The sequence below is a fragment of the Eublepharis macularius genome, chromosome 13 (assembly GCF_028583425.1).
Source record: "Eublepharis macularius isolate TG4126 chromosome 13, MPM_Emac_v1.0, whole genome shotgun sequence".
Taxonomy (NCBI): domain Eukaryota; kingdom Metazoa; phylum Chordata; class Lepidosauria; order Squamata; family Eublepharidae; genus Eublepharis; species Eublepharis macularius.
The window spans coordinates 35144609-35155163 of NC_072802.1; positions in this window are offsets into that span (position 1 = coordinate 35144609).

A 10555-nucleotide genomic window follows, 5' to 3' on the forward strand; every position below is an offset into this window, starting at 1 on the left:
TGGGTCCTGGATATAGGGCTTGATCCAGCTGTCTCTTGCCACGTTTATAATATTGCATTAAAATAGACAATGTTGAAGAGTGTCTATCTGGCCAGAGCTGCATTGGCCATAAAGACAGCAAAAGCCACAAAACACAAAGCCAAAGTCCATCTGCTTTTCTTGCTTGTCTTTCTCTTCTTTTAGAGTGGAAGATGCTTGGGGCAAGGAACTTCTCTTTTGCTCATGCTAGGCCTGTTCTTCACTTTAATAGATCAAGCTCCCTCCACTTCATCCATGACCCAGGAGGTAGCCAACCTGCTTTGAGCCCCACAGCAAATTCAAACACCACCTCTGGTTGACTTTAGGCCTTTCTCTCAGCCTAACCTACCTCAGAGGCTTATTAGGGAGATGAAATACATTTAAGTGATCTTCAGTGCCTGCCTGAACTCCTTGAAGGAAGGTAAGGCTAAAGATCTGACAAATAAACAGGGCTTTTTTTCTGGGAAAAGAGGTGGTGGAACTCAGTGGGTTGCCCTCTGAGAAAATGGTCACATGGCCGATGGCCCCGCCCCCTGATCTCCAGACAGAGGGGAGTTTAGATTGCCCTCCGCGCCACTTGGCGGCGCAGAGGGCAATCTAAGCTCCCCTCTGTCTGGAGATCAGGGGGCGGGGCCACCAGCCATGTGACCATTTTCAAGAGGTTCGGGAACTCCGTTCCACTGCGTTCCTGCTGAAAAAAAGCCCTGCAAATAAATGTCAGTTCCTCCTAAGTTCATTTCCTTTCCTTTGCCTTTCCTCCCACTACATGGGTTGGGGAACAGACTGATGGCAAGAAAATGGCAAGTAAAACTGAGTGGGAGCCTGTTTACAGGGCACAATTTGCAATGATTCATTTAAGAAGATATAGGCATTTTCTCCATTACTGAGTATAGAAACTCTGTACTATATTTTGCAGTGTTACGAATCCAGGCACTACAAAGGACATCACCGGAAAAAGAGGGGCTAAATATAGCAGAAAGGTTTCCACGTGCTGCAACTAACACTACCTTCTGCTTCTAAGGCACACTTCTCTGTTGTACTACCACCAGTTGCTTAGCTGTGCATTTTCAGTTTCCACTCACTAAAGATCAACACGGAGGAAATCAACTGATTCAGATGTTAGACTAAACTCCGTGATCACGTCCCGAATGGCTCCATGCTCAAAAGCTACTTAGTGGTGATCTCTAATGCCAACTTTGCCCTTAGTTTGCAGCATCATCCTGCTGGGACTGGCCTGATACTCTTGTTCAGATGCTCTTTTATAATTTGGGACATGGGAACATTAATGGTGGGAAGGGAGGCAATTGGATTCAGAAGCAGGGAGTCCTCTGGGCACGATTTATACACACACAATCCTTTGAGCAATGAAGTCACAGTTGTCACTCACTGCCAAAAGGATCCTTCTCCGATTCCAGGCTAGCTGAAACCAATACCTTCACACTAGGGATATATTAGTACAGACACTCAGCCTTTGCTGCCATCAATTTTAGGGAGGCAGGGAATTCCCCCCCTTGCTCTTTTTATACAAGAATATAGGGGCCCTGACACTGGTAGAAAGCTTTGCCTCCCCTATCTTCTCTCCCTCTCCCCCGTTTATGCCATCAGGAGCTCTCTGGACATGGACCTCTCACTTTGGCGACAAGGACTTTTCTGGGCCATAAATAGATTACATTAAGCTGAGCTAAGATCCCTGGTTCCTGAACCGTCCCAGCAGATACCCTTTCTGAAAAGCAAGAAAGCAACATGGAATTTAACAAAATAATACATTGTTAAGCTAAAATTACAGGACACAACCAATACAACTCTAACCTGTTCTATATCCCCTGCCAATAAACATATAGCCAGTTAAAATAATTGTATATTTCTTCAAAAAAGAAACACTGCCTTCGATCCTGTGAACGTGTTCCACACAGGCTTCTCACTTCCTCCTCCACTCGTTTGTGCAAGATCAATGGCTTGCAGTGAGCCCTTGTGCAAAAATAAGTGCTCTTGGCAGAGGAAGTGAGCTCCGCTGAAGCTGGAATGACGCACATGAGGAACGCATCCACAGGAAGCAAGCCAAGGACACTCATCATGTGTCCTTTCTGTCAAACTGATTGGAATCAGGTGGGGGAATAAGTGATATGCCCAAATCGCCCATATGATATATGCAGAGTTACAGAAAAGAGGGTGCTTGAAACATCTCAGAACCACACTCAAGGTTAGGTCAAAATGGGTTGACTCCCCCCACAACATGAAAGAAGTGCTGTCCTGCCCATTGCTCTGAAAACAGAAGCATCTTGTGACCCTCAAGCTGTCTTCAGTGAACCTGCAGAGAGAGGGAATGGTAGTGCTGGCAAGTAACCACACCCAACATTCTTTGGAACCTCTTTACACTCCGTCTTCCCAGTTACCTGTCCTGAACAAGACCAGACATTAGGAGTTCTACGAATGGAGCTCCCAACATTTCTTCTTTAAAGGGGAACGTAGGGGCTTTGATTCAGATTGAGACCATAGTGCAAGGGTGGGGTGGGGGTAAGAATCCCCCCCTGCATTGTTTTCTCATCTGAAATGGCCTTGGGTAACCACTGTTTGTGCCAGCGAGGAAATGTACCATGCTGGTACTACCTGTCAAGAAGAGGGCAGTAGAGGTCTCCTACAGGTGGGAAATGGAGGATGAAAGAGACAGCTTTGCCAAAGGCAAAGGTGGTCATGACAGCAGCGGAATCTGAACTAGACACACCCTGGTTCACAGCAGTCTCTCTTAACAACTGTCCCAACTTGCTTTAGTTGGGCACACTTTGATTCCCTCATCTATCATCACTGAAAACTCTAGTCAATGTTCTGACGATATCCCAGACTACAAAACATAGCCATGCTTCTCAGTCCCACCTCCTCTCTCAAGGTTGTTCTCTTTGCTATTTCTGCTAATGCCAATGTTTTTAAACCAGGTTTTTAATTGGGTTTTTTTCTGACCATCCACAGATTTGCACAGAAAACACATTGGCTAGGCTGCTAGTGGAGGAACGATAATTGTGTGGACCATTTTCTGTTGTCTGCATGATGAAGCTCAGTACCACAAAGGAGGCACCCAAGGCTCAAAATAAGGGACTGTAATATTTCTATGTACTTGAAGGGCAGGGGGGGATGCCTGTCCAATAACCACACTTGCTGTGTGTAAATATGTCTTTGTATAATGTTAAAACAAGCTAGGTAACTATTAGGTACAATAATTTCTGCAGCACCAGGCACGTGCCAAGAGTACATTATTGTGTGAGTCAAGGGCTTAGCCAGTGAACCAAGTCCATTGACTAAAAGCAAAACTGGGCTGTTTTGAAAACATTCATGCTGACATTATATATTTTAAAAAATTACTTGCTGCAAACTGATTCTCATCAGAAATGCAGAATCACCTTCTATACTGTCACGTTCTTGACAATCTATGTTTATATCTTAATTTCCACAAGGCAGTTAAGATGATTTCCCAAGTTGTAAAAGTCTGCCTGTTTCATTTGGAGTCCTTTTGCATAAGGAATACATAACTGGGATATTTGTGGAAAGGAGGTGGAGACCCCCCCCCCCCCATTAGCACAACCAATTTCTGGAGAATTCCATTCCTGTGTCAGAGTAAAGTGTGATAAACAAGGGGAACACAGAAACTGGCTTTTATTTTTAATGTTTAACAACATTTAAATATCCTCAAAATGCCACCACTTAATATTGTCTACAACACATATACAGAATGGCAGAACTATACCAAAATGCAAATACACACCTTTTTTGGCTGGAGGGCTTACAACCCATACAGTAAGGAAACAAAAGCAGATGGCTTAGATGCTTTCATGCTTTTTTTTTGGTTGAAAAAATTGATCAGCTAAAAACACAATGGTGAAATCAATCAAAGCCGATACCCTGTCACTCTTCAAGGGTTTGCAGTGAAGAGGTTGCTTGTCTATTTGATGATTTCCAAAGCAGATTGCTTTCAAATTAACAATGCTGCTTCCCTGCCTTCCTCCCCTGGAAAGAGTGGCAACCAGTACAACGTTCTAACCCTCCAACTTCCAGCCTGGCCTTATGCCTTTTCAAATGCTTGACAGACTCCACCTTCTGTCTCCACCTTCTTTTTTCTTTTTGGCAGACAGGAAAACAAGAAGCCTTCTTGTATCCCTGTTGGCCTGCCCTACGTGGCTGCTGGGTAGTGTTTCGCTGGGTGGGTCACAACAAGTAGCTGTACAGGCCTCAGTTCTGCCAGCAAGAGGGCTGGGTTACACAAGCGGTGATAGGAGAGGCGGTTCTGGGCAGGATGCCCTGTGAATGAGTAGAGTCCACACCCTGCATGGTTTGCAGCAATTATCTTCACCCCGAGCACTCCACCTGTTCTTTTAGCCCTGGAGCAGCTGAGGAACGCCTGCTTCAAGTGCCCAAAAGTACACCTTTTGGAAACCATCAGGAAAAAGTCAAGACTCTGCTTTGCCATGGGGCCTGATTTGCATGTCATAGAGAGATGTTCAGGAGTTCTACGCCTCTCAAGTGTGTGGACCTGCTTTTGATCGGGACCATTGCACACAGGGAGAGGGTGCTTAACCCTCCCTCTGCCCTGCATCCTTTTTCTGACTTGGAAAAGGCACCTTGGAAATCTTAGCTGTATTGATGGTTACACAAATATTTCCCCCAACAGGTCAAATAGTGGCTCTCCAAGGCCATTTCAAGTCAGGAAGCCCCAAAGGGGAAGGCTCATGTACCTTCTCTCAGAACACCACAGTCCCTATCTGAACCAAGCCCACATATGCCTGGGAGAGACAGCACTCCAGAGCATGTCTTTTAAAGGTGTGAACTGGCCCTTCGTGGAGCTGATTATGAAATCTGGGCCGTTCCAGAGGATCAGTCAAAGCACACCTCAATTCTTGTTAGCCTGGGAACAATATCTCCACAAGTTCCTTTTGTTCATTCACCAAATTTGTAAGCCAATTCCGAGCCAAGTCTCCCCAGGCAGTTCTAGTAATAACAAGAGTGTCATCATACCACCACTTCATGTAATACCCTTGGCTGCAGCTTCCATTTGGACACCAGGTACGGAGGTGAGCCAATTTCCCCTCAGTTCATACAGTGTATTCTGCCTGAAGGCATCCGAAGTGCCATGACTTGTACCATCCCACTTGATTCAAGGCATTAAAACCTAACACTAAAACTAACACCAATAATAAAACACACAGGTCTGACTGATAAAGCAACATAAGCATACTATAAACAGAAAAACCTAGCATTAAAACAACAGAACTTAAGTCATCACAAAGTCTGCTAATCTAAAAGCAGACAGCAGGGTTTAAAGTGGAGGCAAGTAAAATTTCTATCTTGTGCATGTTGGGCGCCAACTGGTGTTGGAAACATGAAGAACCCTGAGCCAAAAAAGCAAGCAGAAATCCACATGGGTTCTATTCTCCCACTCTGCTTCTCTTAATGGCACTTGACCCTTAAGTTCTTTGATTATTGGGGAGGGGGAGTTAGCATTGGGCCATTAGGCAACACTGTTAGGCAACTTGAGAGAGGGATGAAAAACTCTCAGAGGCCAGTGTGGATCATAGGCCTTAATTTGCTCCCCTCCCTCTAGTTTAAAGGGTACCTTTTCCACTGGCCTGCCTAAGCCAACCACTCCCCAGCCCCCCACCAGTGGCTAGTCACTCTGCAAGAGACAGATGGAGGGAGAGGGGAAAGACATCACCACACAGTTAGAAAGGCCCAGACAGACAACTGAGACATAAAACAGTCATCTAAAAGAAATGATCAACTGTTGGCTACAAGCTTTTCAAAACCAGATGTCTTCACCAGCTAATGAAATGTGCCACCTGCTGTTGGATTCGCCTTCTTTGGCAAAGAGTTGCATGCTATGGTGTAGTTACAAAGAAGGCTCTGCTTCACCTCACCCAAGCAGTTTTCGTTGAGCAAATGGCAGAACCTGCTCTGATTATAGACAACAGGTAGGAATACAGAGGAGAAAATATTCTGAGTTACACACCAGCCCCAGGATGCGTAAGGCTTCAGTGGTAAGAACCAACTCCATAAACTGGGATCGATAGCAAGCCATGCACCTGGGCCAGGAGAGGCATTATCTGTGTCTAGTTTACCTCAAGGGGAAGAAAAGGCTGCACAATTGTGCACCAGCTCTGCTTCCAAGCCGGCTTTCAAGGATGGCTTCTAGCCCATTGCAACACAGGAGGCTACCAAGGCGTGGATGGCACAGGCGAATGCCTATCTGACAGGACAGGTCACAGTGAGGGCCAAGCTACAAGTGACGAATGACACTTGAACGGCAAGTGTATTTCTCCCTGTTCACTTGCCCTCCACTCAATCCACTTGCCAGGCAAGTGTCTTTCGTCACTTGTAGCTTGGCTCTGAGTTTACCAATCCGAGCATGTGAAAAACTCCAAGTCACTGCCACCCCAGAACACCAAGCAGAAAGGCAGGATCAAGAAGCACCCTTAAGGCTGAAGGGAATTTCCTTTCTTCAACACTCCACCAAGGTCCTAGGGCCAAGCTACAAGTGACGAATGACACTTGAACGGCAAGTGGATTGAGTGGAGGGCAAGTGAACAGGGAGAAATACACTTGCCGTTCAAGTGTCATTTGTCACTTGTAGCTTGGCCCCTAGTCTCATACTCTTTCTGCAGATACCCTCATGCCATGCTCACTTCATCCTGTTCCACCCTGCCTTTTTAACTACAGCCTGCATTTTCACCTGGTGGCCAGGGCTATAGTCTGCCTTTTCATCTTTAACTCTGCCTTTGGTTTCTCTCAGAGCTGATTCCCATGTTACAAAGACTGTGTGGCCAGTCAACACACCTGGTCTGGGAGTTCTCCACTCAGAACTCCCAATTCAGATCAGGATGCCAATTTGCAGGGAAAGGTGGATTCAGCTCCACACACACAGACACCATTTTCTTCACAAGAAATGCCTCAGGGTGCTATTGTTTTCAATCAGGGAACTAACGTCAATATGAACAGCAACATCAGCAAATAGAGGATCCCCTGAGAGGGTTTCAGGTTGGCTAAACAGCATGGGGAGAAGGCTGAAGTTCCCTTTCCATGTGTGTCACAGTCCCCGGCAGGGAATTCCCAGTGCTATCCGATTGAAAGTCTTTATGTGCCTACCAGAACTACGTAATGTGTGAATGAGCCCTATGCAGTATCAGCTGCAGCTGAACACTTTTGGACAACGTTGCCCATCCTTTTACCAGAAAGCATCAGAACTGGTACCTAGCTGGACCCAAACTATTCCAGAATTTTATTTATTTACTTTTTATAACCTGCCTTTCTCCCAGTGGGGCTCAAAGTATTCCCTCTCTTCCATTTATCCTCACAACAGCCCTATGAGGTAAATAACTCAGTGTGTGTGACTGGCCCAAGGTTGGTCAGTGAGCTTCCATGGCAAAGGGGAGATTCAACTCTGGGTCTCCCCGATCATAGTCTGACACTCTAACCACTACACCATGCTGGCTCTGGTTGTCATTGTGAGCTGAAGAAAATAAAGAGCTGAAATCACAGATGGTATAAAGAGAGACTGCCTCTCTCTCTCTCTCTCTCTCTCTCTCTCTCTCTCTCTCTGTATCCATGTCTGGAACCGGCCATTTTACACATTACACAGCTGCAAGCCAGAGTCTGTCACAAAGTGCACTCGTAATGGAAAATTGCAGCTGACCCCAGATTCCAGCATTCATACCTTACATTTTAAGATGCGCATTTTAAAAAGATTGCTACACATCGGAAAAAAAATACAACATGTGAAGATTCGGAGTGCTGAAAAGGCGGTTTCATTTTTTTCAAACATGTGTGATCCAGTTCCAGAACAGCGTTCTTCATAGGCCTTCTCCATTTGATGGGTCTGTCCTGGAACCAGATTAACATTTTGCTATGCTTGGATAAGTCTACAAAATAGCAGCAAAGACTTTTTTAAAAAACCCTCATGAGGCAAATTTCTCTCTGCTTCTGGAGAGCGAATGTCTTTCTTTGATGTCTGCTGCTTGGATAACAAAAAGAAAGACAAGGAGAGGGGTTATCTGGGGAGAACAGTCCTTATTCTGACTTGCAGTGCTTATATTCACCGATCGGAACAAAATGCTCCCTTGGGAAACACCACAAACAAAGAAGCATACACATTCCAGTCCAGTCTTAATACCGGATGTTTGTGTACTTGTTTGTTTGCGCCTGCGCTCAGCCACCCGTGCAGCAAGCCAGCCACCCCTGTGCATGACCCCATCCCTGGTAAGCTCTCCCCCTCCTCAAATTCCATCTTCCCCAGGCTGTGGCCTCAAATCTCCAGGAAGTTGGCAACCTAGAGCTGACAATCCTATGTTAAGGCTATGCAAATGTTTTAATTAGAGTTTAGGAAGAAAACAGTTACATGGATACCTATTTGAAATAATGAATGCAACAATGCCAGTGGGGGGAGGGTCAAGTAAACATTCTTAGAGCTGCAGGTTTGGATGCGTGCGTGTGTGTTGAAGGTGGTGTATGGTAGGCACAGAACTTGGCCACTCTCGAATTTGACCAAAGCGCTAACAAGTGTAGTCATCATAAACCATTTTGTCCCAGAAGCCAGCAGATATCCAACCAACCTTAGGTAATAAATAGCAAAGAAATTTTTGTCTAGCAAATTCGGGACAGAACTACCTGGCTACCCCCCCCCCCCGCCACTTTGTTTGGAATGGGATTCGGTTTACGCTGTTTAGCCTAGTTTCTATTTTGCTGTGAGTGGAAATCTGGCTTCATAATTTGGGGACTGTCTGAACGGCTGCTTCTAAAATTACTATGTTGGGGGGAGACATGAAGCCAGTTTAAAAAGCACATACTAGCAATAATAAAATCGCTAACACGAGAGGAATGCAAAAACCAACAGATTGTTTCAGTTTTAGATGAAAAGTGCAAAACTGCCTCAGAGCTTAAATTTCTGCAGACATGCAATTTTTCCCCATATGGCTCTGATAAGTAATTTTTTCCCCTGTGCAGTTTTAGTGCATATTGGTGGCTTCCTGTCTAATGAGTCACTGCAATTTAGATAGATCACATTAGACCATAAAATTACAAGGGATCCTCAGCTTTTATAGCTGTGTGATTTTTTTGGTCAGAAATTACATCTCTCGACATACAGCTTTGGATTCCTTTTCATTATATGTTCATTTTAGAACACTAAAGTTGGATAAGGAAATTTGGAAAAAGTGATCAGCAGAAGAAGGAAAGACTGGGTATCGTCAGGGCTAAACCAAACATGACATTCAACATGCAGCTGCTGCCAAAAAAAGTTTAGCTTCCTCCAAGTCCTCAGTGGTGGGGTATTCCACATGGTCAAATAACATCAGTTCGGTATTCAAATTGCTTCCCTTACTTTTCCAAGTTCCACATGGTGAAAGAAAGCTGCATCTGCTGCAGAATCAGTTCTTCCTTTTGGGGGATGTTTTTCCCCCTGCATACCCCAATGGTTTTTTTTAAGTGAAATTAAGACACTTCTTTTTTTATGTGCAGAATTTTTTCTTTGATGCAAGCCCTGGCCTGGTCTTTCCCCCTTCCCTTTATTTCTCCGTGCGCTGATTGGCTGAACACCAATTTCAGGTTTAACAGAGAGAGGTGGGTGACTGAGGGCCAAGCTACACATGACGAATGACACTTGAACAGCAAGTGGATTGAGTGGAGGGCAAGTGAACAGGGAGAAATACACTTGCCGTTCAAGTGTCATTCGTCATGTGTAGCTTGGCCCTGAGTGATGCTGTAAAAGACAGGTTGGAGGGATTCACCCCCTTGATCATATAAGTAAATACACTGTTGAAATTCTTATCACCTAAATGATTATGGAGGATAACATCAGATTGAATGCTGCACTCAGACTAAGGGCCAAGCTACAAGTGACGAACGACACTTGAACGGCAAGTGTATTTCTCTCTGTGCACTTGCCCTCCACTCAATCCACTTGCCGTTCAAGTGTCATTCGTCACTTGTAGTTTGGCCCTTAGTTGATGCACCAGCTAACCTCATCACAAGGGTATTTGGAAGCTCTTTTGGAATTCCAAACTTCACTGATGACTATCTCATGTGTTCAAGCTGTCCATTTGCAATTCCCCCACTATGTTCCCATTTTCACACTGGAAGAAAAAACCTCCAGTGTCTAAAATAAGCAACCTCCGAATCAGCATGAATCACTACAGCACGGATCCCACCCCCCACCCCCTTTGCAAATTCTGCATGGATGTATAACCTGCAGAAAAACAAGCCGCTATAGGAGTTGCATGGCTACATCACAAGTTTGCCAGGCTACAATTGCACATTTATTCATTTGATGCAATGTTGGCCTCAGAGCAGTGAGTGGAGTCAAAGATACACCTTTGCTGGAAGTGCAAACGCAGCAGGCAACCAGCATTACATTCAACGGATCGTCATGACCTCTGTTTGATCAAGAAGCCACACAGAACTTGGCAAGTATCTTCTGCAGCATCCCAGAGGTTTCTTTCGGAACGGGAAAACACATGGTAGCCTGTTCTCAAGTGCTTGCTGTATAAAACCGTGACATATTTCC